This window comes from Heterocephalus glaber, unplaced genomic scaffold (genome assembly GCF_053883595.1).
Source record: "Heterocephalus glaber isolate CG9 unplaced genomic scaffold, H.glaber_assembly_v1.0 deba00001504, whole genome shotgun sequence".
NCBI classification, from domain to species: Eukaryota; Metazoa; Chordata; class Mammalia; order Rodentia; family Bathyergidae; genus Heterocephalus; species Heterocephalus glaber.
In genome coordinates, this window is record NW_028258324.1 from 9,492,639 (window position 1) to 9,520,565 (window position 27,927).

The following is a 27,927-nucleotide window of genomic DNA, read 5'->3' on the forward strand; positions in this document are numbered from 1 at the left end:
TGAAACACCTCACTCCAAGCTCTACAGGTCCTCAAGTTTTGTGGTGAGAAGTCTGCTGTAATTCTAGTGGGTTTTCCTTTATAAGTGATTCATTGCTTTCATCTAATTACTTTTAAGATTTTATTGTGTTCCAGGATTTTTACTATGATGTATTGTGAAGAAGTTCTTTTCTGGTTGTGGCTAGTTGGAGTTCTATAGCCTCACTTATCTGTGTGTTAAATTCTTTTCTCTTATTGGGAAAGTTTTCTGCTATGTGCTGTCTTCTGATTGTTCAGTAATTCCAATTAATCTTAGATTACTTTTCTTTGCATCATCTAGGAACTATTGGTCTATTTTTTATGTTCTCTTGTTTTTAAAGTATATCTCATTAAATGTTCACTGAAAATAGCCCTGTCTTCTAGTTCTGACACTGTTCTTATGTTGATCACTTCTGCTTCCCATACTTGCAATAGAATTTTTAATCTCCTACATTTCTGATTTGAGTCATTTTATGGACTCTGATTCTTTTCTGTGCTGGTCTTTCATGTTTTGTTTTGGTTTTGGTTTTGGTTTTTTTGGTCATTCATGTTTTGCATCATTTTGTTTAGTTCTGCTAGCTTTTAATTAGTGTGTTCTGTAGACTCACTGGGGTTTTTTTCCCCCAGTATTTTATTACTTACATATTCCGTGTGCTTGCCAAATGCCTCATTGATCTGTTATCTCCCCAGTATAATTTCAAGTAATTTCAGTGTCTGGGTTTTGGTTTCCTCCTCTTCAGTCCTCCATAGATCAGCTTGGGGGAGTTGGGAGTTTTGGGAGGCATTTTGTTGGCTTGTCTTCTCAGGTTTCTATTTGGTGTGTGTGTGTATGTGTGTGTGTGCGCGCACACACGTGTATATGCATGTCTTGAGGCTTATTATAGCTTGATTATAATGGGAAACCTTGTTTCTAATATGGAGACCTCCTTAGTTAATGTCTGCTTTTCCTCTGGGTGTGGTCTTTGCTTCTGTCTCATGTTCCAGCCACCTTTATTTACTTGAGATGGGAGGTTGAGACCAATTAATAGCAACACCAATATCACCTTGGCAGTAGTAATAAAATCAGCATCAATTATAAAACCAAATACAAACTGAATATTGACAAACCTTAAGAACCAATAAAGTACCACCCTTAACCATGGGAGAAAGATGTATAATTATAGAATGAACACTAAAACAAAGCAAATATTGACCTACTGTTGACCTACAGTAAATATCTACTAATGAAACAACTTCGCCTCTACTAACCATAGAACCATATTCAACAGCAATAGTGTAAGGTTAACTAGCTACCTACAGATTCATAAAGCTTAGTTATTATACTAGTAAAGTTATACCAGATGGAGAACTTGGGAATGAAAAAAGCCAAATTTGGAAAATTAATCAATGGGAAATGAGAAGGCAGAAGAAAAGTGAGATGAGGGTCCTGTTGAGTAAAAGTAAATTAATAATGGTAGAGAACCATTACAGGAAAGAACAAACAAGAAAAAAAAAGGTAAGCAGAGAGCAACAACAAAAAATAAAAGATCAGTAGAAAGAGAAAGAGTTGAGAGGGAAACAGAAAAGGAGAGAAAAGAAACTAAAAGAGGAAAAAGGCAGAGAAAAAAACTTCAAACTCCTCCCCCACCAAAAAAAAAACCAATGAAGGAAAGATAAAAATAATACAAAATAGAGAAATCAAAACAAAAAATTGTCAAAGAAAAAAATTCTATGTTACTGCATGAGTGGTTTTCTTCCAATATTTGCTGTCTTAGATTCCAGCCAGTCATGATTTTCTATGCCTAGCTTTAGAGCCTATGGGATTTTGAGGTGCCCTCTCTGCACCTGAGCCACTCTGTCCGTTCCCCGCCCCCCAGCCTGTGGTTATTGTCCAAGCCAAGGCATGTCCTTGCTCCCATTGGTAGATGGAGAACATGATCAGCTTTCTGGTCTCTGGTGGATGTAAGCCACAGGTCAGGGGTTGGAGTGGGCTGTTGGACTTAATATCCCCATTCCTGGGGTCTGGTTGCTCCCTTCTCTTCCTAGGTGTTATCCTCATTCAGGATCAGGTAGGCTGGTTATTTGTCACCTCTGCTGCTCGGTGCCATAGGGAAACAATATGTAAAGATGGCTTGGAGTAGATGTCATATCCTCACATGAGAGAGCACTGCATGTGCAGCAAGGACCTGCTTACATGTGCAAGGGAGTTTGCCACTTGAACAGCACCGTCCTGCTTGCATGTGTGGGGGTTGGGTGCCACTTGTCCAGTGCAGGTCTGCTTTTGTGAAGAGAGATGCTGCTTGTCTGGCACAGGCCTGCTTGCTTCCATGGGGGAAGGGTGCTGCAGGCATGGGGGAGGAGCACTGCTCATCTGGAATTGGTCTGCTTGGCCAAATGGGGGAGAGGTGCCCTTCATCTGGACATGTCTGCTTAAACATTTAGCTTTAATCAAGTAAAAAGCTCAGCACCCCAGTCACACTAGCTACACTTAAAGTGACCTCCAACTCACTTGATCATATGTAGCTAGTGGCTACCATGTTGGATGGTGCAAATAGTTTTCATTATCACAGAATATTTTTGTGGAAGCACTACTCCTGTGCCAGGGATCAGCAAGCAGTGGCTCATAGACCAAATCCTGCCTACCTTCTGCCACTACAAAAACAACTTTTACTGGAAGACATCCATGCCAATTCTTCTGTGTATTATCTATGACTGCTTTCACACATTATCAGTGAGGTTGAATGGAGCAATCCATAAAGTCCAAATATTTATTAGAGAAACTGTTTGCCAGCTCTGCTCTATACCCTTTTCCAAAAAAAAGTATATGACTATATAATCCAACATTTTCCAAATAATTTTAATGAAAGAGCCCTCTTTCCCATTCATGTAACCAAAGGTTGAATTCCAAGCTCCTTTGCTAGTTTCATTTTTCTAGAATCTTCAGATTACCAATTTCATATTAACAACATCCACAAATGCTAGGTTTACACTATTTCAAAAAAATTTCAAGCATCTTGAAAAATTACTACTTTTACAGAGGTTTAGGATCATGTTGTATGTACATTTTTACATGGCGTCACTGGTATTCCTTGACAATCCCATTCTCATTTAAAAATCAGCCCACTGATTCTGTTTAATATAAACTCTGGCCCAGGAGTTTATTTTCATGGGGTTTCTCACTTTTAGCTTTTCCTCTAAGAGTCTGTTTTGGACGGTTCTTTTGTTTGGCTCACTACCTAAACTGTTATCTATAGAAAGTTGTCAAAAATCTAAATATCTCTCATCTTTTCCAATTCATTATCTTTATCACTTTATCACTAACATGCCTTCTTTTAGCCTTTTCCTTCAAGCTAGTCTCTTCTTTCCCAAATATGTACCTGTCCTGCTATCATTATCACACCTAGAGGGCTGCCACCTACAGGTTCTACAGCACATCCTTGCATGTTTTGTGGAGTTATGTATTGACTGGAAGAGAACTTGTCCATGCGCTTGTGCTGCTTTTCTAACAGATTTTTGGTTGTAGAACACATTGCACAGTGTGACTAATCAGCTTAAAGGATGGGAAGAAGACTGAATCTGATTGATAATGGCTAAAACAGAATGGCTTTAAGATGTATAGGGTTGAGGTTTTTTTCTTTCTTCAGAAGGGTCTTAAAATATACCAGCACCTGCATACATAGGTACCTAGACACTAAGTTTATCTTTAAAACCCAATTTGATTAGTTCAAGAGGTCACGATCCCATATGAAGCCATGGGGTGGACCAGAAGATGGTAGATGATGCAGTGCTCCCTTGAGCCTCCCAGGTTCCTGACAGTAACACAGCTGGATGTGAGGCTGTCTGTGCAATGGCCTTCCAGGTCCACAGAGCTCAGTTCTTGCTACATTACAACCTTTTACACTTACAACTTTTATTACCATCCAGGAAGAACATAACCTAACAGTTTTTGTGTTTCTATTTAAAGAACTTCTGGCCAAAATGAGACCATTCTCTCTTTTTTAAAACAAACTCTGCCCCAGCAAGACATGATCATCTCCATTCACTCAATTATCATTTTTTTTCTTTTATACATCATGTTTTTTATATCCTAGGAAATTCTTGTCTAATCTAAATTCATAAACACTTTCCTTTATAATTTCTTCTTAAACTTTTATAGTTTTAGTCTTTCATATTTAGGTTCATAGATCTTTTCAAGTTATTTTTATGTATGGAAATAAAGGGTTCAGGTTAATTTTCATATACGGATACCAAGTGTTCTAGTGCCATTTGCTGAAAACACTATCTTTTCCTCTGCTCTTGAATTGAGTTTATATTCTATAAAATGTTAATGTTAAATAATCTTTCAAAACTCAGTGGACCATGTATGTGTGGTTCTATTTCTAGATTCTCTGTTTCATTCAATGATCTATATGTCTTTCCTTTACACCAACACTGCCTTGATTGCTGTAGCTTTAGAAGAAGTCTTAAAATTAGGTACTAAACGTCTTCCAACACTGTTTTTTTTTTCTCTTTTTCTTTGTACTTTTCTAGGCCCTTTGTACTCCTACATAACTTTTAAATTTCAATATTCAATTCTTCATTTACAGCAAGTTTACATAGACCTGAATTTTTATATATACCTTGTGTTTTCTAATCCTGCTAAATTCAAATACAAGTTCTAGGGGCTCCTAGAGATTTCTTAGTATTTTTCTCTGTAGATTATTATTTCATCTACATGTAAAAATTATGCTTCTACCTTGCCAATCCTATCCTAATTGTCTCATTTTATTGCCAGACTATTTTGGTTTGGGCCTAGGTTTCAAAGTTTAATGGACAGATGAAGAGTAAGCTTGTCTGCCATTGTTCCCCACCTTAAGGAGAAAGTATTGTATCTTCTCCATTCATATAAGGCTTTTTCTCAGGAAGTATGGAGTACATGTCTTTAATCTGTTGAGAAGGTTCTGTTCTACTTCTCCTGATAGCTTTTACCATTAACAGCTGTAGAATTTAATCCAATACTTTTTCTCCGACTAGTGACAGGATCATATGGCTTTTTAATTTCCTCTGTTAAAATGATGACTTTTGGGGATGGATCTTCCAATGCTGAACCAACACTGCCATCCCTATAATAAAACCGCTTTCTACATACTGCCACATTTGACTTCTAATAGTTTGTTTTGTTAAACAAATTTCTATCTATGTTCATACTTTTTTCTTCTATTATCTTTATCCAGTTTTAGGATTAGCACAATGTTGAGTTCCTAAAATGAGGGGAGAAGTATTCCTTCTTTTTTCTGCTTTAATTATTTGATATAATTTATCAGTTAAAATGCATATGAGCCTGCTGTTGTCATATAGGTAGGTTTTCAAGCTAGGAATATACTTTCTTTAATAGGTGCTATTCAAATTTTACATTTCCTCCAGAGTTAGTTTCATTAATTTGTCTTCCAAGGTACTTCTTAGAGGTTGTCAAATTTATTTCAAAAAAGATTTTTGTAATATGCTTTCTGTATCCTTTTAAATTCTGTAAAATCTGTGGTAATGTCTCCTAGGTCTTGATATTGTAATTTTAAAAATGTATAATTGATATTGTGTAACAGGAAGAAAAGGTCTAAAGGAGCAGGAGAAGTGGGAGGGGGAGGGGAAAGGAAAGAAGGAAAAAGAAAAAATATGAGAAAAGGAAAAAAATGGAAACAAAGACTCTGCAAATAGGGAAGGGTGGAGGGGGTGAAGGGAGGGCAGGGGAAGGGGTAAAAAATAAGAACCAAGATACTCATGTAATAGTACAAGATCCCAATGATGAATGTAACTGTATTTTATCCCTAAAATGTACCAATAAACTTAATGGGAAAAAAATAAAAATAAAAATTTTTTAAAAGAAAATAATTATGATGGAAAAGGTCATTATGGATGTAAGAAAGTAGCCAGTGCAAAGTTGTGGACAGGGGATCAGCAGAGGACAATGACTAGATCTGTATGGCAGGAGGAGGTGAAATAGGTAAATGAAGGTCCTGAGTGAGAAGTTGTGTCACTCTCCCCGTTCCTTGGGCTGGTCTGAAGCTGTAGTGAAGCAATCTGATTTACCATTATAAGTCATTAAGGGGAACATTGACGGTAGAAACTATGACCAAGATACCTCATGGTAATTAAATAGAGTTCAGTCTACTGGGTTCTGATTTATCCTCAAGTTTTATTTTTAAATGACATTTTAAGCATCACTAATTCACAGTGTCCCTGGCACCAGAGCCAGCTAAAAATATTAGTGAAATAATGAAGATCAATTTGTGTTTCTACTGGTAGTTCTTTGGAACAAATTGCTTAAATAAGCACAGTTTTTTAGAAACAAATAAGTGAGACATACCTACATCAATAAATTTCCTTTTTTATATGGAGTTGGTTGAAAGGTAAAGGAGAGATTCAAAGTTTCATATTTGACATACATAGAGTAATGTAATTAGCAGTAAGTATAATTTTAAAACAATCGAGTAAAGAAGCATCAGAATAACAAGCCAAAGGTAGTGGCACATGCTTATAATCCCACCACTTAAGGCTGAGGCAGGAGGATTGCAAGTTCAAGCCCAGCTTGGGAAACTAGCAACTTAGTAAAACCCTGTCTCAGAATTTAAAATGGTGCTAGGAATGAAGCTCAGTGCAAAGAGCAAAGGTCCTGGTTCAGTCCCCAGTACCACCCCCCAAAAAATCATAAAATAGGATCTGCTTCCTACTGTCATACCATGAGCAGCTTCTCTGCCATGCCCCTCTGCCATGCCACCCTGCCCTAGAATCAGCCAACTGTGGACTGAAACCTCTACAAACTGCCACCAACTCCACCGTGAAGAATGCAGTCCCCAGGGAGGTCCACGCTGTGCCTGGTGCTCCTGGTCGTGTGTTTCTCTGGGGTGCTGAGCTCGGTCCTGGATACCATGGATTCCATAGAGTTCATGGAGTCCATGGCTCATCCTTTGGTGCTACATGAAGAGGACCATAAAGAGGACTATAAAGAGGATCTAGAGAGTGAGGAGCTGCTGAGCCCCAGGTGTCCAGATGTGCTGAGCATTCCTGTGGTGGACAAGTACACTGTGGATGTCGAGCTCAGCTTTGAGAATGTGTCCTTCCTGGAGTCTCTCAGAGCTCAGCTGCGCGACCTCACTTTTCCAATTCAAGTAACCGACATTGACCCAGTGACTGCCATTCTGAGCATAGAGGTGACAACAGTCTGCACAGCCACCGGAAATGAAGTGTGGTGCTCCTGTGAGTCAGGCTATGAGTGGCCTCAGGCAAGATGCCTCCACAATGCTGTCAGGAGCATGATGGTGTCTCCTCAGGGAATCCCTGCAGGTGCCTGAAAGAACTCCCTCCCCAGGGACCTTTCTGCTAGCCCCCAACAGTTCTTACCTTGAGAATGAAAGTCAGACTGAATGTGAGTTTTCAGGAAGACCTCTTAAACACATCCTCTGCCCTCTACTGATCCTACAAGACAGACCTGGAAAGAGCGTTCCAGGAGGGGTACAGGATTTTACCAGGCTTCAGATCAGTGGCTGTGACAGAGTTCAGCAACAGCAGTGTGGTTGTGAGCTTCGAAGTCAAGACTACAATGCTCCCCGCTGGACAAATCCAGAAGGCCAACGAGCTGGTGCTGCAGAGCCTCAACCAGACCTACAAGGCAGATGAGAACTCTTTCCAGGGGGTGAACAATGAAACCAAGTTATCTGTCATGCCAGCAATCATCTTTGAAGGGGACACTGTGACACTGGAGTGTGAAAATGAAGTGCTGTCCTCCAACGTGTCCTGGCTCTATGGAGAAGGGCTCTCTAGCCTGGCCAGGCTCTGGAATGGCAGCAGACACTTCATCTACACCACCGTACAGCTGACCTCCATGTCGCGGCTCACCATCACCAACTTCACCCAGGAAGATGAGGGTCTCTACGCTTGCAAACTGGTAATGGATATCTTTGAATTTGGGACCGAAAAATACATCAATGTGACGCCCATCCAGATCCTGGCAAATGAAACAACAGCCGTGAAGTGTGACAACTATCCTGTGTCGCTGAACTGCTGCAGTGAGAAGAAACCGAACTGGACAGCCATCGAGTGGAAGCAGGAAGGCAACGCGAGCGTTCCAGGACACGAGGACCAGGACCTGAACTCCGGCTGTGGCAGGTATATCCTGCAGGCCAACACGACCCAGTGCCTGGACACAATCACCTACATGTGCGAGTTCCTCAGCAGCTACAGAGCCAGGGTCTGCAAGGCCACAGAAGTGACATTCACCCCTGTGGGAGATAATTCCACCCACAAAGGGGAAGAGCATGAGCCCTTGAGGCACACTACAGAAGGGAATACAATTCACAGTGCCACCAGCAGCAGCCTAGCAACCCAGAGAGCCTGGGAGCAGCCAGCCAAATTAATAATAACCCCAGAGCCAATTTCTGTTTCTGAGGGACGAAGCTTTTCTATAACATGCACCAGTAATGTGCGTAACTATGATGAGGTGTACTGGAATACTTCTGCTGGAATTAAGATACACAAAATGTTCTATGCCACACGGCGCCATCCTGAAGGAGCTGAGTCAGTGCTGACGGTGGAGACATCGACCAGGAAGTGGAATGGAACATACCGCTGCATATTCCAATATAAGAACACATACAGTGTGGCCACCAAAGATGTCACTGTTCATCCGCTCCCCCTGGAGCCAAACATTATGGTCGACCCTTTGGAAGCCAGTGGTTTGTGCACGGGCTCCCATCACTTCAGGTGCTGCATGGAGGAGGACGAGGACTATAAAGTGATGTTCCAAATGGAGTCTTCCTTCTTTCCCGCTGCCAAAGAAGTGAAGGGAAAGCAAGTGTGCTACAAATACAGCTCCACAGCAGACTCAGTTTCCCAGTGTCCCAAAAATGTCGATGTCTTCTGTCACTTTACCAACGCTGCCAACAGTTCGGTTCACAGCTCTTCCATGAAGCTCACTCTGGTTCCTGGGGAAAACATCACATGCCAAGACCCCGCCATTGGGGTTGGGGAGCCTGGGAAGGTCATCCAGAAGCTGTGCCAGTTCTCAGATGTTTCCAGGAGCCCTGACAGCACCATCAGTGGGACCATCACTTACAGATGCATGGGCTCCCAGTGGCAGGTGGAGCGGAAGGGCTGCATCTCCGCTCCCATCAATGGCCTGCTCCAGCAGGCGGAGGCTTTGATCAAGAGCCCCTCTCAGGACCAAAACCTCCCCGTGTACCTGAAGAATCTTTCCGTCAGCACCGGCCAGGAGGAGCTGGAGATCCAGTCGTCCCCCAAGAGCCTGGGCGCCGTCATCAACATCCTCAACCTGCTCTCGACAGTTCCGTCGCACGGGGACCCAGAGATGATGAAGGACGTGCTGGCCACTGTGAATGTCATCTTGGGCAAGTCTGTTCTGGGCTCCTGGGAGGCTCTGCAGCAGGACCAGACCAGCCAGAGCTCACAGCTGCTGCATTCAGTGGAGCGGTTTTCCAAAGCCCTGCGGCCAGGGGACAGCTCCTTGGTGGTCCTCCACCACCCTAACGTGGAGATTGGAAGCATGGTTGTAAAACCCGGGAAGTCCCACATCTACCGGCGGAATTTTCACTTCCCAGAGTCCGACCTCTGGGCCAACGTGACCATTGAAAAGCGTCAGCTGGGAAACCTGCATCCAGAGTCCTCGGTGGTCACTGTGGCTTTCCCAGTGCTCAAAGCCATCCTGGTTCAAGACGCTCAGAAAAAGCCTTTTGCAAACAGTTTAGTGATGACCACCACCGTCAGCCACAACATCACCATGCCATTCGAGATCTCCATGACTTTTAAAAACAACCACGGAGCAGGAGGGCAAATAATCTGTGTCTTCTGGAACTTCAGCCTCTCCAACAACACTGGGGGCTGGGACAGCCACGGATGCCGCGTGAACAGCATGGACAGGGACAGAATCTCCTGCACCTGTGACCACCTGACTTCCTTCTCCATCCTCATGTCCCCGGACTCCCCAGACCTGGGTCTCTCCTAGAGATTCTGCTGGATATCATTTCCTACATCGGCCTTTATCTTTTTTCTTTTTTGTGGGAGAGAGTATTAATATAAATGGAGTTTTTTTCGATTTCAAATTCCAAATGTTTATTGCTGGTATATAGGAAAACATTTGGCTTTTTTATATTAACCTTGCTAATTACTTCTTGGGTTTTCAGTTTTTGTCAGTTCTTTTGGATTTTCTACACTGAAAGCTCATGTCTTCAACAATGACATTTATATCTTCCTTCTCAGTCTGTTTTATTTCCATTTCTTGCTTTATTCCATTGGCTAGAACCTCCAGTACAATGTTGACTAGAACTGAAAGGGGACACTTTGCCTTGTTCCCAATCTGCATGCAAATTATACTTCCCTAAATAAGTTACAAAAAAACTAGTAGTTCTTTTGTATACCCACAGTGAACATGCAGAACACATAAGGAAAGCTATTTTCTAATTGCAACACAAGAAAATGCTCAAATTTAACCATGTGGCTAAGACATAAAGACTACCACAAATAATTCCTTAAAGGACATAAGAGATTTGAATGAATGGAGAAAGACATCATATTCTATATCAAGGGATGATTTAGTATTGTAAAAATTCTCCAAATTATAGCCTTAATGAAATCAAAATCAAAATTCTAATAATGAATTTTTTATTACTCTGCAGGACTTGCAATCAAACTTCAATTGGAAGTATAAACAGGCAAGGGTAGTAAAGATGTTTTAAAGTACTGTAAGGAGAAGTTTCTTTGCCAAAAATTAAAATATTAGATGCAAAAAGAACATGGATTATAGTAGTAGACTAGATAGCCTCGAAATAGTTTACAGTATACTTAAATTTTTTTTAATTTTATGTTATTGACACATTTTAGGTATACAATATAATGACATTCATCATTGGAAATTTGCACCTTTACATAATCTCTCTTGGTTCTTATTTTTTCCCCATTCGCCTGCCCTCCCTTCAACCCCTACATCCCTCTCTATTTACAAAGAATTTGTTTCCATTTTTTCATTTTCTCATATTAATTCCATTCCCTTCTTTCCTTTCCCCTGCTCCTCCCATTTCCCCTTCCTCTTTGAGCCTTTTCTTCCTATTTCACATAATCTATTATACCTTTTAGTCCTTATTACACTTTCAGTTTCTCACACTAGAGAAACTATTCGGTGTTTACACGTGTGTCCTATTTATTTCACTTAAGAGTATCACCTCAATGTGCATCCATTTAGCTATAAATGTCTCTAATTTCTCATTTTTATGGCTGAGTAGTATTCCATTTTATTTTAAAAAACCACATTTTCTTTATCCAATCTCCAGTTGATGGGCATTTGGGCTGCTTCCAAGTTTTAGCTGTTACAAACTGTGCTGCTATGAACATGGGTGCCCATATATCACTGTGGTATGACTCTTCTAATTCTTTGGGGAAGCTACCCAGCAGTGGAAAAGCTGGGTCAAATGGGACCTCTAGTCCTAGTTCTTTGAGGTATCTCCATAGAGGTATCTTCCACAGAGGTTGCCCCAGTCTGCACTCCCACCAACAGTGGAGAAGAGCTCCTTTCTCCCCACAATCCCGCCAACATTTGTTATTGGTTGATTTCATGATAGCAGCCACTCTTATTGGGGTAAGGTGCAATCTCAGTGTTGTTTTCATTTGCAACTCTCTAATGACCAGTAATGTTGAACATTTTTTCATATGTTTATTTGCTATTTCTATTTCTTTGTCTCAGAAATGTCTGTTCATTTCAGATTCCCATTTTTGGATTGTATCTTTAAATTTGGGAGGTCTGATTTTTTTAGGTTCTTTATAGGTTCTAGATAGTAGACCTTTGTCTGAGGAACAGCAGGTGAAAATTTTTTCTCACATTATGGGTTGTCTTTTCACACTGTTGGTGGTTTCTCTTGCTGTGCAGAAGCTTTTTAATAAGAAGAGACCCCACTTGTTGATTGTGCTAGTTCAGGGGCAACTGAGGTTTTCTTCATAAAGTCTTTTCCTACACCAATGTCTTCAAGAGTTCTACCTAACTTATCTTCCAGCAAGTTTAGTATTTCTGTCTTAATATTTAGATCTTTAATCCACTTCGATCTTAGTTTAGTGAATGGTGAGAGGTATGGGTCTAGTTTTAATCTTTGGCAGGTTGAAATCCAGTTTTTCCAACACCATTTATTAAAGAAGCTATCTTTCCTCCAATGAGTGTGATTGGCTCCTTTGTCAAAGATGAGGTGGCTGAGTGTGTCTGGAGTTGTTTCTGCATCTTCTAATCTATTGCACTGATGCTTGGGTCTGTTTCTTTGCCAGTAGCATGCTGTTTTTATCACAGTAGCTTCATAGTATAGGTTCAAGTTGGGGGTTGTAATACCCCCTGCCATATCTTACCTAGAATTGCTTTTGCTATTCTGGCTCTCATCTTGTTCCAAATGAATTTTTGGATTGTTTTTTCAAAGTCCATGAAGTATACAGCTGGGATTTCAATTAGGATTGCATGGAATCTGTATAACAGTTTTGGAAGTATGGCCATTTTCACTGTTTATCCTTCCTAAGCAGGAGCAGGGGATGTCTTTCTGTTTTCTGATATCATCCTCAATCTCTCTTTTCAGAGTGCTATAGTTTTCAGAGAAGAGGTCTTTAACTTTTGTTAGGTTGATTCCTAGGTATTTCAGGTTTTTTGGATGCTATTGTGAAAGGAATTGTTTCCCCTATTTCTCTCTCAATGAGAGTGCTATGGTTTTCAGAGAAGAGGTCTTTGATTTCTTTTGTTAGGTTGATTCCTAGGTATTTCAGTTTTTTGAATGCTATTGTGAAAGAATTGTTTGCACTATTTCTTTCTCAGTGAGTCTGTAGCGGACATGTAGAGGAAAGGTATTGATTTTTGTGTGTTGACCTTCTATCCAGCTACTTTACTTAATTTGGTTATTAAGTCTAGGAGACTTTTGGTGGAGTTCTTGGGGTCTTCTATGTAGAGTATCATGTCATCTGCAAATAATGACAATTTGACTTCTTCATTTCCTATTTTTATTCCTTTTATTTCTTTCTCTTGTCTAATTGCTGTGGCTAATGTTTCCAAAACTATTTTGAACAAGAGTGGTTGATAGTGGTCATCCTTGTCTTGTCCCTTATTTTAGTGTGAAGGATTTCAGTTTTTGACCATTTAGTATGATATTGACTGTTGGTTTTTCATAGATGGCTTTTATCAAATTGAGGTAGAGACCATCTATTCCAGTGTTTTGTAGGGTTTTATCATAAATGCATGTTGGATTTTGTCAAATGCTTTTTCTGCATCTATGGAGATAATCATATGGTTTTTGTCCTTGGCTCTATTGATACAGAGTATTACATTGATTGATTTGCGTATGTTAAACCATCCCTTAATCCCTGGGATAAATCTCACTTGGTCAGGGTGTATGATCATCTTGATGATCTTCTGCATTCTCTTTGCCAGTTATCTTATTAAGGATTTTTGCATCTATGTTCATTAGTGAGATTGGCCTATAGTTCTCTTTTTCAGTTGGATCTTTCTCTGCTTTGGGGATCAAGGTGATGCTTGCTTCCAGGAATGAATTCAGGAGTATTGCTTCCCTTTCAATTTCATTGAAGAGTTTACACAGTAGTGGCAGTAGTTCCTCTCTAAATGTCTTCTAGAATTCAGCAGTGAAGCCATCAGGACCCAGGCTTTTCTTGATTGGTAAGTTTTTAATTACGTTTTCAATTTCATTGATTGATATTGGGTTGTTTAGAATTTTTAGGTCTTCTTCATTCAACTTTGGTAATTCATACTTATCTAGGAATCTGTCCATTTCTTCTGTGTTTTTCATCTTATTGGCATATAGGTTCTGGAAGGAGGTATTGATGATCCTTTGGATTTCTGCTGGGTTAATTGTAATTTCACCCTTTTCATTCCTAATTGCATGGATTTGGGCCTCTTCTTTCCTTTTTCTGACAAGGTTGGCTAAAGGTTTGTCAGTTTTGTTCATTCTTTCGAGAACCAACTCTTGGCTTTTTTGTTTTTTTTTATCATGCTCTTAGTCTCCATTGCATTGATTTCTGCTCTGATCTTTATAATTTCCTCTCTTGTTTGAGCTTTGGGTTTGTCCTGCTCTTCTTTTTCTAGAAGCTTAAGGTTCAGCATCAGGTTGTTTCATTGGGCTCACTCTGTTTTCCTAATATGTGCATTCACTGCTATGAATTTCCCTCGTAAGACTGCTTTCATTGTGTCCCATAGATTCCGATATGTTGTACTGCAATTGTCATTTAATTGAAGGAACTGTCTGATTTCTTCTTTAATTTCCTCTGTGACCCATTGGTTATTCAGAAGTGTGTTGTTCAATTTCCATGTGTTTATGAAATTGTAGCAGTTTCTTTTGCTAAAATTTTTAAATATAACAAAAGTACTGATCCAAAAATTGCAGAAAGGGTAATCCAATATTTTGGAGATTTAGTTTAATATTTAGAAAAAATAAGGTAGAGATTTACCGTGCATGGTATATCAAAGTCAATTACAAGTGGGTAGAACTGTTTGTTCTTGCTTCCCCCAGGAAGCCTGGGGTGTAGGAGGGGTTTGTCATAGAAGGTTTACCACTGAGTGGCCGGGTGTACTGTGAGCCTGAGGAGGTGGAGCCCAGTAAAGCTCAGAGCTCAGGGAATTCCTGAGAGCTGTGGAGCTGCTACTGGGACAATTCTTATTAGTTGTCCAAAATTGAAAGTAGGACCTTCTGCCTTGGCATGGACCAGGTGTTGAACATGGAGCTTACCCTGGATACCTAGGGCTATAATCATTTGTAAGTCAGTTCCCTTTGCCTGAGGAAAATTCCAGGAGAGGGATTCAGCTGTGAAGAGTGCAGCCAGCACTCTTGGGGAACAAGGGTCTCAGTCATGAGGAGGGGTCTGAGTGGCACCCATACCTACTACATGGTTAAATGTAAAAAATGAAATTATAGAACAAATACAGGAAAATATTAGTAAATGTTTCCAAAACCAGGACTAGGGCAGACTTTCCTTTGGTCACAAACAACACAGAACAAAACCCCTTGACACAACAAAATAAATCAAACCCAAATATCCTTCACATATAAGACTTGCTTATGGATAAATTTCTAAAAGACTAGTACTTATGGGGGTAGGTAAGCAGTGATCATAAGGAAACAAAAGAACAGAGATGAGCAATAAACTTCTAGAAAAGAGTCCAGTTTAACTAATAATCAAATAAATGAAAACAATATTATTTTTCCACTTTAAATTGACCAAAACTGAAGTCTTTAGAGTTGAAGTGATTTCCTTAGTTATATCACTGGGACATATAGGAAACATTCAAGTATAGAGTTGAATGCTGGCAAAATATGGCACAGCATTTAATCAAAGCCTAATTTAATGAATAATAAAGGAATTTTTTAACCAGTGAACCACAGGAGAGCAACCATATTGATATAATTTGAGAAGCTATAAAACAACTGAAGAACCTGATAAAATTGAGTCCTAAATTGGGACTGAGGAAGAAATAGAAGCAACCTCAGTTAACACTGTAGAATGCCCCACAACTTGGGAATTGGCAGTCATTTGAGGAATCTATGGAAATGGGGGTTGAAAGGACTGCTGGCCAGAGGATTGGTTGAAAGTTCCTGCAAGAAGCAGTTAGATCTCCAGAGCCTTCCCACCTTGCCCACAGGTAAGAATGTATGCTTTCCTTATCCGAAGTAGACTGGCAACTGCTGTCTGCAGATGATAAAACTCAGGGGTCCATGGGGAACACCTGTCACTTTATCCAGAAGTCACGTGATAAAACAAAGTTTATACACTGACAGCTGAGAACCTGGCCCTCTTCTTCAGCTTGCTCCCAGAATACTGGTACCCAGACTCACTCCTCAAGCAGGAGACCAAAAAGAGAGATCTAATGTCATTGTCATCCAGCATTCCCCAAGCCTTCTGATTAGAAAACGTGTGTCTTTTCCACAACTATACTGTAGCTCTCAAATCAGATAAGAGGGAGTTGTAAAACAGGATCTGAGATTTTATTGGGGTGGAAAGAATAAGCAATAGGAAAAAACACCAGTATCTCTCTGGTCCTGGTATGATCTCCCTTGCCTGTAGGCCTGGCATTTCCTTTCAGAAATGCTTACTGCTTTTCCCAGAGCTCTGAGAAATAAAGTATTTCACCTTTGGTTTGCAGCCTGAGAGAAACCTCCAGACCTCTCCTCTCCTCTGTGGGTGGGGTTGAGTGGACAGTGCTGAAAGTTCCAACCCTCCTGTCACTTGGTTGTTTCCCCTGACAGCCAGCCCCCATCCTGAGGTGCTCCAGGAGCCCCACCCACCAGTCATTTCATTTGTATACCAACCCAAGAAAACCTCTATGTGAGGAAAGGGGATAGAGGCCAATTAAGTATATATTTCTTCTTGTGTCACAGCCACTTACCACATGTGTGATTTGAGATTGAAATTCCTTTTTAAATTGAAGGAAGTCAATAAGACTTTTCAGCAGCAGAATGACGTGCTAGGGTGGAAGGAAATCTCCTTCCAGAATGCCAGAAAGCTGGAGATAAAGGTGTTGTTCTGGGATACCAGGGTTGATAATCCTGCCCTCACCCACCACCCTCAACTCATGAAGTTGAAAATAGGAAGAGAAGTCCAGTGCTGATTTTTGTCTTAAGAGTCAGGAAAGCCTATTCTTTGTAAGTATCCCTTCAACTGATTTTATATATATTTAGTCTCCTTCTAAAATGAAAGTGTAGCCGAGAATTTAGCTCAGTGGTTCCAGCGCCTGCCTCGAAAGCACAAGGTCCGAGTTCGATCCCAGGAACCAAAAAATAAATAAATAAATAAAATGAAAGTGTTAAAATCTGAGCCTACAGGAACAGTATCCAGTGTGAATTGAGAGACCATAAAGGTCCTTCCCACTGACCAGAGGGAAGCCAGGAGACCCATGCCAAGCATTGCTGCATCTGCTTCTGCCTTGTACTGTCACCCCACCTGTGACCCAATGAATTAGGACCTTAACCTAACTTGACATGGGTGTGTGGCTTGCCCCAGTTCTATCACTCTCATGTTTCTGAACTGACAGAAGTATGAGATGTAAGTTCTGAACTGGGAGAAAGGTGGAATGGTGGGAAGAAATAATCACTTCATAAACTTATACACACAGGAGCAGGTTGAGAGCTAGCCAACCACCTCCTTATCTTCCCCATTGTGTTTTTCTCTTTCTTAAAAAGAATAGTGTGTTCTTACCTGCCATCCAGTTTAATCATATAGTCTGTTTGCCCAAAATTTCCTTCATAAGCACAAGGCAGGCATATTTTCTCCCAAACCCTGTTCCTTGGCATTTTAGAAGCATTTGTTTGCTGTGTCCATAGATTCCCTGGTGTCCTTTCAGGCTGCTTGGTAATGAGACCATAGGAGGCAAGGCAAGCAGCAGGGAACTCTACTGGTGATGCTTGCTTCTCTTTGCTGTGCTTGTTTCCATCACTGCTGCAGCTCATTTCAGTCTTCTTATTCCCCTAGAAAGTCTTGATCATACTTTCTGTTACAAGATGTAATTCTGGTGCCTATTCTGTCATAAAATACCCTGAGGCCTTTTTGAAAGCATGAAAGGCAGACATCGCTAACAAATGCTGTCGTGTCAGGCCTGTGTGCAGTGAGAGTGTGGCAGACACTACATAGGGTGTGTGCCAGTGAAGTTCTGCCCTGAGGACCTTACCCAGCCGGGCACATCTGGAGATTCAGACTCATGTGGGTCAAAAAGACCTACTCAAGCATTTTCTGCAGCCACGTCACAGGGGCAAAGAAGGGTGAGCTGGCATCCAGACCATCACATCATTCAACCTCATCTCCAGGGGAGTTTTGCCAGGAAGCTGTTTACTTCAGTGAGTTGTTCAGTAAAAAAATACTTTCATATTAGATTCTAGCGTGACCTCTGTGACTAAGCATGAGATGTGAAGACCAGGGGTTTGGGGCTAGACAGACCTGGATCTGAATTGAGCAGACACAAGACCCATGACCAAGGAAAGAGGCTCCCAGCAACAGCACATTGCTTCCCTGCCAAACCAGTGTGTACCCATTGGGTCCCTGCACCCACTCCCTGCCAAGCAGAGCATGACAAGCCCAGCACAGAGAAGAGTTTAAGGAGCCAGGCGGTATCCTTAGCTGGTAGCAAGAGCTTGTCGGATCTTACTTTAAATGTCATATAACCATTTTTTAACATGGATATAAATTTCTAACTTGGCTTCTTTCTTTACACATTCTCTTGGCATATGTGCTAAGCATATTTTTTTTTAAATTAGCTATAGTTCAATTCTGATTTTCTTCCTTTAAAATGATCAACACTTCACGCTCATGCATAATTCATTATGTAAATCAAGATCCTTTTTGAGCTCATGGGATAGGAGGGAGGGTAGGCAACTGTGAAAATATAGTTTTATGGGTCATACGAAATTATACCTAAAGAATTCCATAGTTAAAAGCTAGGCATGGTGGCACATGGTCCACATGGTAGACTAATGCTAGCTGTAGTCCCAGCTACTTGGAAGGCTGAAACAGGAGAATCACATGAGCCCAGGATTTTGACTCCAACCTGGGCAACATAGTGAGATCCCATCTCAAAAACAAAGTAGGACAGCAGGTACTAGGGGTATAATTCGGTGCAGAGCAAGTGTGCAGTATACACAAGGCCCTGGGTTTAATCCCCAGCACACACAAAAAATATCCATCATTAGATCTGTTTATATCCAGATGAGTTCCACTGTGCAGCCATTCAGCTGGAAGTATCTGAATATGACTGCAGAGGGTTTGGGAATGGTTATAAAGAAGAAAAACACTTCATGCTACTTTAAGTCACTTGACTTTGTTGTTTTGTTTTAACCTCCTGAAGTTCAAAATCAGGACTTTGCTTAATTAAGTGCACATGTCCATCTGGGTTTATGTTGTTAGAGAAACTTCTTTTCATTTCAATATCTCTGAAACCAGGATGCATCTCACAGTCACTCTCCACCAGACTGCACTTAGGATGTGGTTATCATGGCCAATGTGTGGGCAAATGACAGCCTTAATTGTTCACCTCATCATCTCACCTTTTGCGGGAAATGAATCATTGGTGCCATGTGTATATAACTGCTATTTAAAGAGTCTTCACAAAGATCCTCTGTGATGCAGTTTTGAAACAAAAAGCTGTGTCAGCTGAAGGACCTCAACACAGAGCACCAGGCCAGAAATGGTATATTTGTAGAGTAAATGTTCATTATAAGAATTGTCTCCATTCCATATTGCAAAACAACAACCAGTTCTAAATGGGACCAAAGCAGCTGGAATTGAGCTGTGTTTTGTTACTGAGATGCTTGCAAAATGATTGGCAATTACACATCACATGCTAAAAGGGAGGACAGCAGAGATGTGTGACCAACTGTCTAGACAAATCTACAGGAGTTCTTTCAAAAAATGTAGAATAAAAATTGCATATGCCTGAGGTCGCGAGTCGCGCGGAACACGCTGAATCAGCCGGCACCCCGGCAACAATCCACTGGACCCCCCCACCACCACCGCTCCTCTGTACAGCCACCTGGTTCCACACTACAAAGACGCAGAGGACACCAGACCACGGTACTGAGTCCCGCTGCTCCTGTCCCAGAGGTAGGGGCTTCTGAGCCGCCATCCCACTGCTCCTGGTACAGAAGAAGGGGCTTCCCGGCCACCATCCCTCCTGCTGCTCCGAGCCCAGAGGAAAGGGCTTTTGGGCCACCTTCTGTCCCACTGCTCCTGGCCCAGAGGAAGGGGCTTCTGGGCCATCATCACTCCCACCGCTCCCGGCCCAGAGGTAGGGGCTTCTGAGCTGCCATCCCACTGCTCCTGGTCCAGAGGAAGGGGCTTCCCAGCCACCAACCCTCCCGCTGCTCCCAGGTCACAGGAAAGGGCTTTTGGGCCACCATCCCTACCACTGCTCCCGGCCCCTGTCCCACCTCTTCCAGCTCAGAGGAGGTAATCCGTGCAGGTGCCAACAGCGCCACCCGCCCAGTCGAAATGAGAAAACACGTAAATAAGTCTCAAAACCAGACTTCCAGATCACCTACAGCAACCCCAAAGGGAAATGAGATGGAACACTCTGATACTCAAACACCTGGACCCACTGAACTGGCAACAAAAGGGGATCTGGAAAAAATGAAATCAGAATTAATTTCTCAGATAACAGGAGAAATTGTGCCCCTAGTGCAAGACATGATTAATAACTCTAGAGAGGAGTTCAGGAACATGATGGAATCCAAACATGGGAAACAAATGGAATCCATAAAACAGATGCAAATAGATTTCCAGGACATGAAAAACTCCAGAATGAGCCAATGTGAGGACAGAATTTCATATAGAGAAGATGAGATTGCAATTAGTGACCAGGAAAAGAAAATTATAAAGGAACATGAGAAATCAATCCAGCAGCTGCTAGATGATGCAAAGAAGAATAACATAAGACTGATTGGGCTCAATGAAGAAACAGGAGAGAGTGCAGATGACATAAAAAAATCTCTTCACAGAAATAATGGCAGAAAACTTCCCAAGCAGGGGAAAAAAGATTGACATACAGATAAGTGAGGCATATAGGACTCCAAATAGCCTTGATGAAAAAAAAAAATCTACACATAGGCATATAATTGTTAAGATTCCAGAAACCAAACAGAAGAACAAAGTTCTACAAGCAGTTAGAGAAAAGAAACAAATCACATACAAAGGAAAGCCCATCAGAATCACAGCAGACTTCTCAACAGAAACAATCAAGACAAGAAGAGCCTGGAGTGACATATTCCAAGCCCTAAAAGAAAACAGCTTCCAACCCAGATTGATGTACCCTGCAAAACTATCTTTCAAAATGGATGGAGAAATAAGATACTTTCATGACAAAGAGTACCTTAGGAACTTCGTGAATAACAAACCAGCACTCCAAAGAATTTTACACAGTATCCTAGGAACAGGCATTGAGGATCACAACCCCAAGAAGTAAAGCAGAATGAACCCATCTGGCACAACAAGAAATTAAATGTAGAGGGGGAGAACCCAACAAAAAGAAAAAGTCATGGCAATGACAAGTCAATACGTTTCAGTTATAACCATCAACATTAATGGTCTCAATTCACCAATCAAAAGAAATAGACTGGCAGAATGGGTCAAGAAGCAAAATCCAACAATATGCTGCATACAAGAAACACACTTAATTCAAAAGGAAACTCATAGACTGAAAGTTAAAGGGTGGAAAACAATACTGCACGTGACAGGAACCAGAACAAAAGCAGGAGTAGCTATCCTCTTGGCAGATCAAGTAGATTTCAAACCAACACTGATTAAGAGAGATGAAGAAGGACACTGCATCCTTGTAAAGGGAAGAATCCAAGAGGAAGAGATGACAATCATAAATATCTATGCACCAAACACTAGTGCACCCAACTATATAAAACAAATACTAACGGACATGAAAAGTCATATATGCACTAATACAATTGTAGTGGGGGACCTCAACACCCCACTGTCATAAATGGATAGATCAACTAGACAAAAAATAAGTAATGAAATACTAGAATTCAATCAAACTCTTGAACAAATGAACTTAACAGATGTTTATAGAGTCTTCCACCCCACAAAATCAGAATACACATTCTTCTCAGCTGCACATGGGTCATTCTCCAAAATAGACCACATACTCACACTTAGAACATGTTTAAGTAAGTGCAAAGGAATTGAAGTTATCCCCTGTATATTATCAGACCATAGTGGGATGAAATTGGAGATCCATAGCAAAAGAAACTCAAAAAATTTCATAAACATGTGGAAATTGAACAACACACTTCTGAATAACCACTGGGTCACAGAGGAAATTAAAGAAGAAATCAGACAGTTCCTTCAATTAAATGACAATGATAATACAACATATCGGCATCTATGGGACACAATGAAAGCAGTCTTACAAGGGAAATTCATAGCAGTGAATACTCATATTAGGAAAACAGAGCATGCCCAATTAAACAACCTGATGCTGCACCTCAAGCGTCTAGAAAAAGAAGAACAGGACAACCCCAGAGCTCATACAAGGGAGGAAATTATAAAGATCAGAGGAGAAATCAATGCAATGGAGACTAAGAGAATGATACAAAAGAAATCAATGAAGCCAAGAGTTGGTTCTTGGAAAGAATCAACAAAATTGACAAACCCTTAGCCAACGTTATCAGAAAAAGGAAAGAAAAGGCCCAAATCCATGCAATTAGGAATGAAAAGGGTGAAATTACAACAGACCCAGCAGAAATCCAGAGGATCATCAATACCTACTTCCAGAACCTATACTCCAATAAGATGGACAACACAGAAGAAATGGACAGATTCCTAGATACATATGAATTACCAAAGTTGAACAAAGAAGACCTAAAATTTCTGAACAACCTAATATCAATGAATGAAACTGATAATGTAATTAAAAACTTATCAACTAAGAAAAGCCTGGGCCCTGATGGCTTCACTGCTGAATGCTACAAGACATTTAGAGAGGAACTGCAGCCACTACTGTTTAAACTCTTCAATGAAATTGAAGGGAAGCAATACTCCCAAATTCATTCCTGGAAGCAAGCATCACCTTGATCCCCAAAGCAGAGAAAGACCCAACCGAAAAAGAACTATAGGCCAATCTCATTAATGAACATAGATGCAAAAATCCTTAATAAGATACTGGCAAACAGAATGAAGAAGATCATCAAGAAGATCATACACCCTGATCAAGTGGGATTCATCCCAGGGATGCAGGGATGGTTCAATATACAAAAATCAATCAATGTAATACACTATATCAATAGAGCCAAGGACAAAAACCATATGATTATCTCCATAGACACAGAAAAAGCATTTGACAAAACCCAACATACATTTATGATAAAAACCCTACAAAAAATTGGAATAGATGGTCTCTACCTCAAACTGATAGAAGCCGTTTATGAAAAACCAACAGCCAATAGCATACTAAATGGTCAAAAACTGAAATCCTTCACACTTAAATCAGGAACAAGACAAGGATGTCCACTATCACCACTCTTGTTCAATATAGTTCTGGAAACATCAGCCATGGCAATTAGACAAGAGAAAGAAATAAAAAGAATAATGATAGGAAATGAAGAAGTCAAATTGTCATTATTTGCAGATGACATGATACTCTATATAGAAGACCCCAAGAACTCCACCAAAAGTCTTCTAGACTTAATAACCAAATTCAGTCAAGTAGCTGGTTACAAGGTCAACACACAAAAATCAATAGCTTTCCTCTACACCAATGACAGACTCACTGAGACAGAAATAGGGCAAATAATTCCTATCACAATAACATCCAAAAAACTGAAATACCTAGGAATCAACCTAACGAAAGAAATCAAAGACCTCTTCTCTGAAAACTATGGCATTCTGAAAAGAGAGATTGAAGATGATATCAGAAAATGGACAGACATCCCCTGCTCCTGGGTAGGAAGGATTAATATAGTGAAAATGGCCATACTTCCAAAACTGCTATATAGATTTAATGCAATTCCAATTGAGATCCCAGCAGCATACTTCATGGACCTTGAGAAAACAATCCAAAAATTCATTTGGAACAAGAAGAGATCCAGAATAGCAAAAGCAATTCTAGGTAACAGAGACATGGCAGGGAGAATTACAACCCCCAACTTGAAACTATACTACAAAGCTACTGTGATAAAAACAGCATGGTACTGGCAAAGAAACAGACTTGAGGACCAGTGGAACCGATTAGAAGATGCAGAAACAATGCCAGACACACTCAGCCATCTCATCTTCGATAAAGGAACCAAATACCCTCACTGGAGGAAAGATAGCCTCTTTAATAAATGGTGCTGGAAAAATTGGGCTTCAACTTGCCAAAGATTAAAACTAGACCTATATCTCCCGCCATGCACTGAACTAAAATCAAAATGGATTAAAGATCTAAATATTAAAATAGAAACTCTGAACCAGTTGGAACAGAGGTTAGGTAGAACCCTTGAAGACATCGGTGTAGGAAAAGATTTTATGAACAAAACCTCAGTTGCCCGTGAACTAGCACAAACAATCAACAAGTGGGATCTCTTCTTATTAAAAGGCTTCTGCACAGCAAGAGAAACCACCAGCAGTGTGAAGAGACAACCCACAATGTGGGAAAAAATCTTCACCTGCTCTTCCTCAGACAAAGGTCTACTATCTCGAATCTATAAAGAACTTAAAAAGATCAGACCTCCCAAATTTAAAGACCCAATCTGAAACTGGGCATCTGAAATGAACAGACATTTCTCAGACAAAGAAGTAGAAATAGCAAATAAATACATGAAAAAATGTTCAACATCCCTGGTCGTTTGAGAGATCCAAATGAAAACAACATTGAGATTCCACTTCACTCCAGAAAGAATGGCTGCTATCATGAAATCAACCAATAACAAATGCTGGCGGAGCTGTGGGGAAAGAGGAACCCTGCTCCACTGCTGGTGGGAGTGTAGACTGGTGCAACCACTGTGGAAATCAGTATGGAGAGACCTCAAAGAACTAGGACTGGAAGTCCCATTTGACCCTGCTATTCCACTGCTGGGGATCTTCCCCAAAGAATTAAAAGAGTCATACCACAGTGGTATATGTGTGCCCATGTTCATAACAGCACCGTTCGTGACAACTAAAACTTGGAAGCCACCCAAATGCCCATCAACTGGAGACTAGATAAAGAAAATGTGTTTTTTTTATAAAATGGAATATTATTTTGCCATAAAAAATGAGAAATTAGAGATATTTATAGCTAAGTGGATGCACATTGAGATGACACTCTTAAGTGAAATAAATAGGACACACGTGTATAAATACCAAACAGTTTCTGTGGTGTGAGAAACTGAAAGTGTAAATAAGGACTAAAATGTATAATAGGTAATGTGAAATAGGAAGAAAAGGGGCAAAGGGGAAGGAAGTGGGAGGGCTAGGGGAAAGGATAGAAGGGAATGGGATTAATATGAGAAAATGGAAAAATGGGAACAGAATCTTTGTAAATAGGGAGGACTGGAGGGGTTGAAGGGAGGGCTGGGCAAGGGTGAAAAATAAGAACCAAGAGAGACTATGGAAAGGTGCAAATTTCCAATGATGAATGTCATTATATTGTACACCTAAAATGTACCAATGATTAGAATCAATAATCGATAATGCAAAATAGGAAGAAAAGGTCCAAAGGGGTAGGGGTAGTGGGAGGGGCAGGGGGAAGGAAAGAAGGGAAAGCAAAAATGCTGAGAAATGGAAAAAATGGAAATAAAGTCTTTGTAAATAGGGAAGGGTGGAGGGGGTGAAGGGAGGGCTAGGAATGGAGAAAAAATAAGAACCAAGATGCATTATGTAAAGGTACAATTCCCAATGAGAAATGTAATTGTGTTGTATACCTACAATGTACCAGTAAAAGAATTTAATAAAGTGCAAAAACAAAAAATTTGCATATGTAGGAAAGCATTGTGTCATAGTTTAATGGGCAGTATTTTTTTCTCTCTTACTGGTATATGAAACAATTGTTTGCTTCTTATGTCTGATGAAATATGGTTACTTAAAACAGAAGAGCTAGTATTCCTTGGTAACTGTTACGTTTGTTGGCCAGTTGTTAGATGAGAACTCTTAAAATTCTCCCCCCAGAATCACATAGGTCTAGCCCTTATCTAGCCACAAGTTCACACATCCTCTAAGGTTTGACTTGGAAAACAAAAATTTCATGGAATCTTAGAATGAGGACATTTTGAAGAAATCTATGGTCTCACAGATAGGAGTGCTAATGCCCAGAATCCAAAAGCCTCTACCTAAGTCATGGGGCATTTATTTAATGAGAATGTGAAGCATGTTGCCCTTTTCTAGTGTTCTAGGTTATACTTTAGGCATAAAGGGAAAAAGAGAAGAGGATAGAAAAGCAGTCTCAAATTGAGCAGTTGTTTACTCAGCTCTTGGCATTTTTATTGTCTTTGGCCTCTGCTCTGGGACACCACCCCCCCAGTCCCCCTTGCCTTTCCTTCCATCCCTACCCCCAGCCTCCTTTGCTTCCTGCCACTCCTGTCTGTCATTCTCATTCCTCTTCTGAACCGTGAGATGGCAGATTTGTTGGTGTAGGGATGGAAGTGGGGTCATGTAACGAGAAAGCAGCACCACTAGTAGGCCTTTGAAAAACATCTTGAAATTTAACCAGAGCCCTTCTCCAATCCTGCCATGTTCTAGATCAGGAATTGCCAACTACAGTTTGCCACCTCTTTTTTTTTTTTTTTTTTTTGGTACCGGGATTGAACTCGGGTCCTCAGCTTGTGAGGCGGGCGCCAGAACCACTGAGCTAAATCCCTGGCCCCTGCCACCTCTTTTTGTAAATAAAGTTTTCTTGAAATACAGCCACACTCATTCATTTATATAATGTCTGTGTCTGCTTTCCCACTAGAAGAACAGATTAATTAAAACAGGGACCATAACCACAAAGTCTGAAAATATTTACTAGTTGGCCCTTTACAAGTTTGGTGGCTTTTGATTTATATGAGTGCTTTTTAATCCCAAGACTTCTTAGAGCCTTCAATGAGCTAATGTATGCTATGAATTTCTAAGAGGAAGGAGGAAGTAGCTTTTCCACTGGGAACCCTTTTCCTGTACAGCATCTAAGGGGTAGAGCTCTTTAGAACATGCTTTGGAAAATGTCTCCCTAACACTATCCAAGATCTATTATGAGAAAAACAAGGTTTGTCTAGGGCATGCTTATCTGTATAAAAAGCAGAAAGGGGAAATGTAAGTTAAGTGTTTGGGGATGTTTTAACAGTGTCTGAAAAGGCCTATGAGGAACTGGTGACACTGCTCCAGTTCCTCCAGAGGAAACCAGGAAGGAGATAACTCACTATATTATATTCTGCATGTTTACTTTTAGATTACGCTAATACATTTTATTACCCAATCAGTTAGTCAATCTGTCAGTCATTGTGATTAAATTTTAAGAGAGAAATGTAAAATGTTAAATCACTTGGAAGCAGTTTGGCAGTTTTTAACACAATTAAATGTGCACTCACCATATGTCCCAGCAGCTCTATCTCTAGATATTCAAGATAAATGAAAACATATGCTCATGGCAGCTTCGTTCATAATAGCCCTAAACTGGGGACAACCCAAATGTGCTTATTACCAGATGAATGATTGGCATATCCTTGTAATGGAATACTACTCAGCAGGAAGAAAAAATAAACCACTAATACACACAGCAAGTGGATAACTTTCACAGATGTCATGCTAAGGCCAGACACAAAACATTTGACCTAATTTTCCATTTGTGTAAAAATCTAGAACACACAAAATGAATCTATAGTGATGTAAATCAGATTTGCTTAGAGTCATGGTGAAGAAGATTTGAGAATAAAGGACATAAGGAAATGTTATAAGAAGATAGAAATGTTGTGTATCTTGATTATGGTAGTAACTACACAAATGTACACATTTGTTAAAACTAAGCAATCTATATTTAAAATGGTGAATTTTATTGCATACAAATCATACCTCAATAAAGTTAACTTTTTTTTTTTTTTGGTACCAGGGATTGAACTCGGGCCCTTGCGCTTGCAAGGCAGGCGGTGAAACCACTGAGCTAAATCCCTGGCCCAATAAAGTTAATTTTTAAAGAATGTCCCCTGGAGCCACTCAGAAGGGAGTAATGAAAAAGGAAAGGCTAATCAATCAATTTGGATATAGGGTTGGATCACTACAGTTGTAGATAGGGAAGCCACAGGGGAGGGGGGGAGAAGGAGACAGACTGGTCGGGAGACCCTCTTGGAGGCCCTTGCTCACTGTGAGTGTAGCGGGTGACCCTGTCTCCTGCTTGCCTTGGGCTGTCTCTGATGGTGTTCCCTCTGTGTCCAGGACCTTCCCAGTCCCAAGTATTGCTCTAGAGTCCCTTTGGGTGTAACTGCTGGTGAAACTATAAGCA

General features: G+C 40.6%; 1 protein-coding gene and 1 pseudogene across 10 annotated transcripts in view; both read left to right on the forward strand.

Moving 5' to 3' along the window:
• Nucleotides 1-27,927, forward strand: part of Tmem108 (transmembrane protein 108) — a 365,897-nt gene that overhangs the window by 305,810 nt on the left and 32,160 nt on the right. The gene's annotated exons all lie outside the window — the stretch shown is intronic.
• LOC147825237 (adhesion G protein-coupled receptor F5 pseudogene) lies at nt 5,619-10,074 on the forward strand (annotated as a pseudogene).